The sequence below is a fragment of the Salmo trutta genome, chromosome 15 (genome assembly GCF_901001165.1).
Source record: "Salmo trutta chromosome 15, fSalTru1.1, whole genome shotgun sequence".
Classification (NCBI taxonomy): domain Eukaryota; kingdom Metazoa; phylum Chordata; class Actinopteri; order Salmoniformes; family Salmonidae; genus Salmo; species Salmo trutta.
Genome location: NC_042971.1, coordinates 37,656,347 through 37,667,969, shown reverse-complemented (window position 1 = coordinate 37,667,969; position 11,623 = coordinate 37,656,347).

The window sequence follows — 11,623 nt, the reverse complement described above, 5'->3', positions numbered from 1 at the left end:
GCCTGTTCAATGGTCAATTAATTGTAATTAAATGTGTCAAGGACTAGGGCTAGCCTACTAGTGAAAGGGAACATATTTGGTGAGAGAGTAACAGGACAGCACAGATTCCCAGTTGAATTGGCAACATTATTTACTTATTTTCAGATGGTCAAATTCTTGAGTTAGGGCCAGTTCTTACTCTCATGTCCTTGAGTTTCTATGACAACTAAAGTTCTGTTTTTATCTTTCTCCTCCAAGCACCATGGAACACTCTGTTATTAACAAGGAGCTCAAGGGAAATGTTGGCTCCCCTAATGTCTGCTGTTTCATCACCCCTGCCCCCAGTCAACACGCCCCCCGTTAGAATAGCATGGACCTCTGAGCGACTAGAGGATCCGTAATGAACGCTAACCTAATAGCTCTGCCTAACACCCATAGGGATGAGTGGAACTGTTGCACTGTCATTAACAAGCTCCATTGTGGGATGACTTCAACAAACACCTATTAACAGTGTCTGATAGTAATTAGTGCTTTTGGAGCCAGAGATTGTGTTTATCAGACGGCTACGTTAATACTAATGAGATAAGGCAATAATGGTCTCCTGGTATTTGAGGCCCAATAGCTCTACCTCATAGTCACAAGACTGATTGGAGTTTGGCTTTTGGGCCTTGGGTTTTTCTGTATTGTCTTCTAGAGTGATTTAGTTTAGACAACAGTTCAAACTTTGAATTTTGCTCAGTCAGTATTATATAGTCTGTGTTCATAATGAATCCCACTCCTATTTCAGACAATAATAGGTCTACGTAAAGTTACATTATGTAAGCTGACCTTTTCTGTCTGTGTGACACTATTTTCTGTGTCCTCACTCCTCACTAAAGTATGCTCTATAACCCTGCAGTGCCCAGTGGAAAACCTGGCTGAGAAAGGGAGAGAAAGGGGGTGAAGAATGAGAGATGAGTAGAGGGACAGGCCAAACTGAACAGTCCATCCAAAGGGGCCCAACTATTCCCTGTCTTCTGCCCTGGAGGGCCATCCCAGGGTGCATCACTTCACCTCCTCTAATTAAATGATTTCTGGGTCATCAGTAACACCTATGAGGCCAGAGGGACCGTTCACTACCTACATGACCACACACACCACCTCCTTCACACACATACATAAATACAGAAGCACACACACTCACACTGACCACATCAACCATAGTCCCTAAAGGAGTACAGTGCAGTCAACTCTGATCTTCTGAAGTAAAACTTTAGTTTGTTGACTGGACATTGAGTGAGTCTGCACAGTGCTTTCTCACCGGTGGCTGTTTAGAGGGGGTGAGGAGGCTGTTCCCACAGAGGCCTCATTAACCCCCTGGTGTTACACAGTGTGATTAGTGACTCTATGACAGTGACTGGGGAACTCATTAGTCAGACATGGGCTCTATACTGCAGCAACAATTTGCAACACTGACAAACAAGTATGTGTGATGAAATAGCAGAGTCAGTCTTACACACAGATATGCCTACACACCAGGGTTGGGGTCAATTTGGATATAATCAGTCAATTCAGGAAGTAAACTGTTGGCACTACATCTATTTTAAGTGACTTCTCAATAGACTGAAAAGGAGAAGCAATTTATTTCAAGTTTTGTAATTAAAAATTCAAATCACTTTCTGAATCGAGTTACCTTAATTTGAATTGACCTAAGCCCTGCTTCAAACAACAAGCAAAATAAGAAACACATACATGCAGATACACACTCCGACACATTTCTGATATGTATTTGCAAATCATTTGCTGCATAATTTTTAAAAACGTATAAATAAGGATATATCATACCAATGATATATACTCATCGATTCCTTCAGAATATAACTTATAAAAGCTCAATGAGCTTAGTTCAACTGGTACCCCATCAGAACTCAAAATATAAGATTGTTTTACTCCAATGTTTGAAAACATTGTAAATGTAGACAAACACTGTATAACCTAAAAATATGCTTAAACTCTAAATTGGATAACTTAGATGGTCAGTCCTTGCATCAATAGCTACAGTATGTCTATGAATTTAAGAGTGGTTACATTTATTCAGGCCCATCTCTCATCTTTTTACCAAAACAGAGGCTGGATGACTGCTTTGTTATTGTTTCTACTCCGGATTGCCCCTTTAATTATACATTTTGAAACAATACATTTTTTCTGACCAGTATCCCTGCTAGCCAGCGACACACCCAATGCTTAGGTGTACAATTAATTTGTACAATTAAAGTGTTTGGGACCTGATGGAAGGCACTAATATTAATGTTTTTTTTTTTTAAATCCATTACTAATTTATGTCACCATCCATGACTATCATCATCAAATGTGTGTTCCTGATCTAAATTATTCTCAGGATTATGGTACTGTAGAACCTCCTGACATTTATTGGAGCTAGTGGGAAGCGGTAGCTGATGATGATCATAAGAATGACAATCGCATAGATCATATAGATGACCAGGTGAGAGGCGTAGGTCTGTAAGGTCTTACGTGGATTGCCCTTGTCACACCTCCTCATCAGACAGGCTGACAGGATCTTGGCGTAGCAGAAACTGATGATAAAGAAAGGAGCTGCTGCTGAGAGTCCAACACAAGTCATGCACAAACCTGGAATGACATGAAGAATACACTTACTTGCCGTAGATGTTGTTGATGGGGGTGGGTAAGCAGGCCAGGTTCAGGATGGAGCGGTTACTGCAGTAGACATGCCTGATGAGGTTGCCACATAGGGAAGTACCCACATTCAAAATGAAGAGCAAAGCTATAAGGCTGATTGCTCCTGGCCAGCACGATCACTAACACCATGTGGGCCATGGTCATGATAGCATTGTACCTCAGTGGTTCACCGCCACAGTGCTGAACCGCCACATACTGTACCTGCAGTTAGAATAGCATAGAATAGTCAGTATCTGGTGTGACCAACATTTGCAGAGCGACACTCCTTAGATTAGCGTTGATCAGGCAGTTGATTGTGGCCTGTGGAATGTTGTCCCACTCCACTTCAATGGCTGTGCGAAGTTGTTGGATATTGGCAGGATCTTAAACACACTGTCGTACACGTATATACAGAGAATCCCAAACATGCTCAATGGGTGACATGTCTGGTGAGTATGCAGGCCATGGAAGAGCAGGAACATTTTCAGCTTCCAGGAATTGTGTACAGATCCTTGCAACATGGGGCCGTGTATTATCATGCTGAAACATGAGGTGATGGCGGTGGATGAATGGATTTCGTCACGGTATCTCTTTGCATTCAAATTGCCATCGATAAAATGCAATTGTGTTCGTCGTCCGTAGCATATGCCTGTCCATAACATACATGAAGGGACGTCGCGTGCGCCATCCGTATGGTTAGTGAGAAAGTCCATGTTGCAAATGTACCCTCCCTTACTAGACGTCCGACCACGTCCGATAAATCCGCGGACGGCGTCGGGCCGATCGCGGGGGCCGGATCTTCCAGGAAGTCATCGAACGGAGTCTCTCGGACCTTCGGTTTCCGTTTAATTAAATTTTCAAATTTTGGTCATTTTCTTGCAGTCCCGGATTATTCCACGAGAGGGCGTATGGAATCATATTGCAAATGTAACATATATCACCAAATGCGACACGGCTTTTTCTCCTAAACCGAAGACAATTCGAAGACGAAACTCGGTCTGCGTGGGTTTGGCATAATGGGCAGTTGGCCCCGAACAGGATGGAGTCGAGGCCTCGACGCTTTTCGAGTTAAGGCTATTTTTCTGGGATTGAAAGTCAAAGAGGAAAATAGAGTGCTGATTTGACCACTTCACATCAAACTACATGAGCCTACGGTGTCAGGAGAAAAGGAACCATGCATTTACCAATGTTCATTTCAGAGAAATTGTACAATGACACATTGGTGATATTCAACAACAAGAGGTTTTTTTTTCAAAAAAGTTACATATCCAGTTGCAGCGTGTTCAGATGAGTCCGTTAAGGCAGGTTTCGGAGCTCTGCGAGATTTCTGTGATTTTCTGTGATTTTCTGAAACAACACACACTTGTTCAACCCTCTGTAAATAAGTCAGTTCTTAACAGAAACACTTAAAACTCAATATTCTATAAGAGCCTAACGTTCAGATTCCTGTGTCAACCAGAAATGCCTTATAATGGTGTCATAGGGGCTGCTTTGAAGGGTTAAAAAGGTCAGATCTTTCCACAACTTCATATGTGTGACTAGGCAACCCTCATGAACTGTAAATCAGTCATTTATCCCATCAGATGTCAAAGAAAAGCTCTCTCAAACACACACACAGCAAGGACGGAGTGACACAGAGCGGTGCTTAAAGACACAAAGAGCCTGCAATGGCATTACCATTATCTCTAGGCTGAGACGAGTTCAATGAGACGCCCCGCTTGACCGTAGCTTGCTCGGTATGAGCGCAGCGACCGTGAGAAAACTAGGCCCAAAATGAGGCCTGCACCAATATGTCAAGTGCTTATGGGTGACAGTGAGAGAACCATTAGGGTTAGAAGCACAATTCAACCTCAGGAGCGTTCCTGAGGTCCTCCCGATCTGTGCAAGCCTAACCTTGACCCTGTGGCATTAACCCTTCACAGTGAAAAGAAGGTGTTTAGATCAAACTGTGTGCAATGACTTCTCTCCCCATAGGAATACATTGACAATTCTCCTAAATTCAACCTGAAGTCTATGTGGGTTATGAATGCCTTATGAACCTGTCTTCTATAACAATCCATCAGGCTACTGTGAGGTCTACCTGTGTCGATTCTAAGGTTCCTGGAGCAACCGGAAAATGTTAAAATCACCCTAGAGCTATTGTCATATAAGCAACCTGCAGATAGTGAAAATCACGCAACTCAACCATCTGTCATTCAGTCAATTCTTAAGGTAGAGACTTCATATTCAGGATTCTGTTTATGTCTACCCCAAAGACAACGTGTGTGAAGCAAGAGCTTCCTGTGACAACCGGAAGTTGTTAAAAACAGCCAAGAGCTATTGTCATATGGTCAACCGGCATATAGTGAAAATCACGCAACTCAACCATCTGTTATTCAGTCAATTCTTAAGGTAGAGACTTCATATTCAGGATTCTGTTTATGTCTAACCCAAAGACAACATGTGTTGAGTAAGAGCTTCCTGTGACAACCGGAAGTTGTTAAAAACAGCAAAGAGCTATTGTCATATGGTCAACCAGCATATAGTGAAAATCACGCAACTCAACCCTATGTCATCCAGCCAATTCTTTAGGTAGAGACTTCATATTGAGGATTCTGTATATGCCTACCCCAAAGACAACGTGTGTCTATTCTTTTTGCAAAAAAAACAAAAACACACACACACAATTTGGCCATAGGGACATAGTGTGGGGCTTAGAGTCTTATACCGCCTTCAATAGTTACTTTTGTTGAAACGATTCAAGAACCGTCAGACCTAGAGCTCCGAAATTTTAGAAACCTGTTCTAGAGCTCAAGTCGATAGTGCACGGTGATTTATGGGGCTCTAGAAGGTTCTCTGACCGAGAAACCACCTCGTACATTTGCAATATTTTCAATTCATTTTCAATATCACGGACATGGCGACATTTAGAAATGTCCCAGAGTCGCAAGACTAGGTGCATTGAAACCGCCTCGGCCCGTAGAGACGGACCCCAATGTCTCTGTCCGATAGCTCATTCAGGGACCCCGTAGTAACGCCCTGAAAAAGTGGATTTTCAGCACCAATTAAGGCCATTGCTTGGGCACCAAATGACCTATCGAGCCGAAACTTGGGATTCGGGGTCGCCTCACATAGGCCTACACATTATGTCAGAACTGGACCCGCAGCTATAACGTAACTATGTGTTTTAGGTTTTTTTATGGTTAAAATTGAAAGCACTGTGAATTATGGGCCTTCTCTGACATATGTGATAGTTGGCTTCTATACGAGTTGGAAAAAGTGGATTTGGTGTCAGATGCTATCAGTTTGGTGTCAGAATGACAACTAATTGACTGATGGACGCTGACTGCTGGGTGACGAGCAATGGAGATTAACCACAGTCACTGCCCGGCCATCCCGAGTTCATCGGGCCAGTCAATTATGCATTTCTGCAGTATTTTTGAGCATGCCTAAATTTGTGATGCTAAATGCCCATTAAATCATATTGCAAACGTAACGCGCTATATTGCAAACGTAACGTGCGTTTGCAATATGATTCAACAGCAGAAAATATCACCAAAGTTGACATGATGAAATCAACACAATGAGCGACAGAGAGGAACCACAGTCACTGCCCGGCCATCCCCAGTTCATCAGGCCAGTCAATTATGCATTTCTGCAGTATTTTTGAGCATGCCACATTTGTGATACTAAATGCCCATTAAATCATATTGCAAACGTAACGCGCTATATTGCAAACGTAACGTGCGTTTGCAATATGACTCAACAGCAAAAATATCACCAAAGTTGACATGATGAAATCAACACAATGAGCGATAGAGAGGAACCACAGTCACTGCCCGGCCATCCCCAGTTCATCAGGCCAGTCAATTATGCATTTCTGCAGTATTTTTGAGCATGCCACATTTGTGATACTAAATGCCCATTAAATCATATTGCAAACGTAACGCGCTATATTGCAAACGTAACGTGCGTTTGCAATATGACTCAACAGCAAAAATATCACCAAAGTTGACATGATGAAATCAACACAATGAGCGATAGAGAGGAACCACAGTCACTGCCCGGCCATCCCCAGTTCATCGGGACAGTCAATTTTGCATATCTTTAGTGTTTTTGAGCATGCCAAATTCGTGATGTTGAGGCCCATTGAATCATATTGCAAATGCGCATCAGTGCACATGGTGACCCGAAATGGGTTACCAGGAGTAATTTTTTAGAAGGGTTTTAAATGCCTTTAGAGGGTGCAAGGGGTGCACGGTTGGGTAGGGAGCACCTTCCATCAGTGCCCATCCAGTATGGGGCGCCCCTAGTCATTTTGGACATTTTTCAAAAAAATTGCTAAAAAACGACAATCCCACTTCTCTCATGTCACCATCAAGCCATGGAGAGGAACCACAGTCACTGCCCGGCCATCACCAGTTCATCGGGACAGTTCATTTTGCATTTCTGCAGTGTTTTTAAGCATGCCAAATTCGTGATGTTGAGGCCCATTGAATCATATTGCAAATGCGCATCAGTGCACATGGTGACCCGAAATGGGTTACCAGGAGTAATTTTTTAGAATGGTTTTAAATGCCTTTAGGTGGTGCAAGGGGTGCACGGTTGGGTAGTGAGCACCTTCCATCAGTGCCCATCCAGTATGGGGCGCACCTAGTCATTTTGGACATTTTTCAAAAAAATTGCTAAAAAACGACAATCCCACTTCTCTCATGTCACCATCAAGCCATGGAGAGGAACCACAGTCACTGCCCGGCCATCACCAGTTCATCGGGACAGTTCATTTTGCATTTCTGCAGTGTTTTTAAGCATGCCAAATTCGTGATGTTGAGGCCCATTGAATCATATTGCAAATGCGCATCAGTGCACATGGTGACCCGAAATGGGTTACCAGGAGTAATTTTTTAGAATGGTTTTAAATGCCTTTAGGGTGGTGCAAGGGGTGCACGGTTGGGTAGTGAGCACCTTCCATCAGTGCCCAACCAGTATGGGGCGCACCTAGTCATTTTGGACATTTTTCAAAAAAATTGCTAAAAAACGACAATCCCACTTCTCTCATGTCACCATCAAGCCATGGAGAGGAACCACAGTCACTGCCCGGCCATCACCAGTTCATCGGGACAGTTCATTTTGCATTTCTGCAGTGTTTTTAAGCATGCCAAATTCGTGATGTTGAGGCCCATAGAATCATATTGCAAATGCGCATCAGTGCACATGGTGACCCGAAATGGGTTACCAGGAGTATTTTTTTAGAAGGCTTTTAAATGACTTTAGGGTGGTGCAAGGGGTCCGCGGTTGGGTAGGGAGCACCTTCCATCAGTGCCCATCCAGTATGGGGCGCACCTAGTCATTTTGGACATTTTTCCAAAAATCACAAAAAAAACTCACCATCAAGCCATGGAGAGGAACCACAGTCACTGCACAGCCATCCCCAGTTCATCGGGACAGTCAATTATGCATTTCTGCAGTGGTTTTGAGCATGCCAAAGTTGTGATGCTAAATGCCCATTGCATCATATTGCAAACGTAACACGCAATATTGCAAATGTAACGCGCATTTGCAACATGATTCAACAGCAAAAAATATCACCAAAGTTGACATGATGAAATCAACACAACGAGCGATGGAGAGGAACCACAGTCACTGCACGGCCATCCCCAGTTCATCGGGACAGTCAATTATGCATTTCTGCAGTGGTTTTGAGCATGCCACATTTGTGATGCTAAATGCCCATTGAATCATATTGCAAACGTAACATGGAATATTGCAAATGTAACGCGCATTTGCAACATGATTCAACAGCAAAAAACATCACCAAAGTTGACATGATGAAATCAACACAACGAGCGATGGAGAGGAACCACAGTCACTGCACGGCCATCCCCAGTTCATCGGGACAGTCAATTATGCATTTCTGCAGTGGTTTTGAGCATGCCAAAGTTGTGATGCTAAATGCCAATTGAATCATATTGCAAATGCGCATCCGTGTATTTGCAATATGATTCAACAGCAAAAAATGTCACCAAAGGTGACATGATGAAATCAACACAACGAGCGATGGAGAGGAACCAGGAGCGTTCCTGAGGTCCTCCCGATCTGTGCAAGCCAACCTTGACCCTGTGGCATTAACCCTTCACAGTGAAAAGAAGGTGTTTAGATCAAACTGTGTGCAATGACTTCTCTCCCCATAGGAACACATAGACTATTCTCCAAAATTCAACCTGAAGCCTATGTGGGTTATGAATGCCTTATGAACCTGTCTTCTACAACAATCCATCAGGCTACTGTGAGGTCTACCTGTGTCGATTCTAAGGTTCCTGTGACAACTGGAAGTGGTTAAAAACACCCAAGAGCTATTGTCATATTGCCACCTGCAGATAGTGAAAATCACGCAACTCAACCATCTGTTACTCAGTCAATTCTTAAGGTAGAGACTTCTTATTCAGGATTCTGTTTCTGTCTACCCCAAAGACAACGTGTGTGAAGCAAGAGCTTCCTGAGACAACCGGAAGTGGTTAAAAACACCCAAGAGCTATTGTCATATTGCCACCTGCAGATAGTGAAAATCACGCAACTCAACCATCTTTTACTCAGTCAATTCTTAAGGTAGAGACTTCTTATTCAGGATTCTGTTTATGTCTACCCCAAAGACAACGTGTGTTGAGTAAGAACTTCCTGTGACAACGGGAAGTGGTTAAAACAGCCTAGAGCCATTGTCATATGGTCAACCTGCATATAGTGAAAATCACGCAACTCAACCATCTGTTACTCAGTCAATTCTTAAGGTAGAGACTTCTTATTCAGGATTCTGTTTATGTGTACCCCAAAGACAACGTGTGTGAAGCAAGAGCTTCCTGTGACAACCGGAAGTGGTTAAAATCACCCAAGAGCTATTGTCATATTACGTGCGCATAGTGAAAATCACGCAACTCAACCATCTGTTTCTCAGTCAATTCTTAAAGTAGAGACTTCTTATTCAGGATTCTGTTTATGTCTACCCCAAAGACAACATGTGTTGAGTAAGAACTTCCTGTGACAACGGGAAGTGGTTAAAACAGCCTAGAGCTATTGTCATATTAAGTGCGCATAGTGAAAATCACGCAACTCAACCATCTGTTTCTCAGTCAATTCTTAAGGTAGAGACTTCTTATTCAGGATTCTGTTTATGTGTACCCCAAAGACAACGTGTGTGAAGCAAGAGCTTCCTGTGACAACCGGAAGTGGTTAAAAACAACCAAGAGCTATTGTCATATTGCCACCTGCATATAGTGAAAATCACGCAACTCAACCATCTGTTACTCAGTCAATTCTTAAGGTAGAGACTTCTTATTCAGGATTCTGTTTCTGTCTACCCCAAAGACAACGTGTGTGAAGCAAGAGCTTCCTGTGACAACCGGAAGTGGTTAAAATCACCCAAGAGCTATTGTCATATTACGTGCGCATAGTGAAAATCACGCAACTCAACCATCTGTTTCTCAGTCAATTCTTAAGGTAGATACTTCTTATTCAGGATTCTGTTTATGTCTACCCCAAAGACAACATGTGTTGAGTAAGAACTTCCTGTGACAACGGGAAGTGGTTAAAACAGCCTAGAGCTATTGTCATATTACGTGCGCATAGTGAAAATCACGCAACTCAACCATCTGTTTCTCAGTCAATTCTTAAGGTAGAGACTTCTTATTCAGGATTCTGTTTATGTCTACCCCAAAGACAACATGTGTTGAGTAAGAACTTCCTGTGACAACGGGAAGTGGTTAAAACAGCCTAGAGCTATTGTCATATTAAGTGCGCATAGTGAAAATCACGCAACTCAACCATCTGTTTCTCAGTCAATTCTTAAGGTAGAGACTTCTTATTCAGGATTCTGTTTATGTCTACCCCAAAGACAACGTGTGTGAAGCAACAGCTTCCTGTGACAACCGGAAGTGGTTAAAAACACCCAAGAGCTATTGTCATATTGCCACCTGCAGATAGTGAAAATCACGCAACTCAACCATCTGTTACTCAGTCAATTCTTAAGGTACAGACTTCATATTCAGGATTCTGTTTATGTCTACCCCAAAGACAACGTGTGTGAAGTAAGAGCTTCCTGTGACAACCGGAAGTTGTTAAAAACAGCCAAGAGCTATTGTCATATGGTCAACCTGCATATAGTGAAAATCACGCAACTCAACCATCTGTTACTCAGTCAATTCTTAAGGTAGAGACTTCTTATTCAGGATTCTGTTTATGTCTACCCCAAAGACAACGTGTGTTGAGTAAGAACTTCCTGTGACAACGGGAAGTGGTTAAAACAGCCTAGAGCCATTGTCATATGGTCAACCTGCATATAGTGAAAATCACGCAACTCAACCATCTGTTACTCAGTCAATTCTTAAGGTAGAGACTTCTTATTCATGATTCTGTTTATGTGTACCCCAAAGACAACGTGTGTGAAGCAAGAGCTTCCTGTGACAACCGGAAGTGGTTAAAATCACCCAAGTGCTATTGTCATATTACGTGCGCATAGTGAAAATCATGCAACTCAACCATCTGTTTCTCAGTCAATTCTTAAGGTAGAGACTTCTTATTCAGGATTCCGTTTATGTCTACCCCAAAGACAACGTGTGTGAAGCAAGAGCTTCCTGTGACAACCGGAAGTGGTTAAAATCACTCAAGAGCTATTGTCATATTACGTGCGCATAGTGAAAATCACGCAACTCAACCATCTGTTTCTCAGTCAATTCTTAAGGTAGAGACTTCTTATTCAGGATTCTGTTTATGTCTACCCCAAAGACAACGTGTGTTGAGTAAGAACTTCCTGTGACAACGGGAAGTGGTTAAAACAGCCTAGAGCTATTGTCATATGGACAACCTGCATATAGTGAAAATCACGCAACTCAACCATCTGTTACTCAGTCAATTCTTAAGGTAGAGACTTCTTATTCAGGATTCTGTTTATGTCTACCCCAAAGACAACGTGTGTGAAGCAACAGCTTCCTGTGACAAC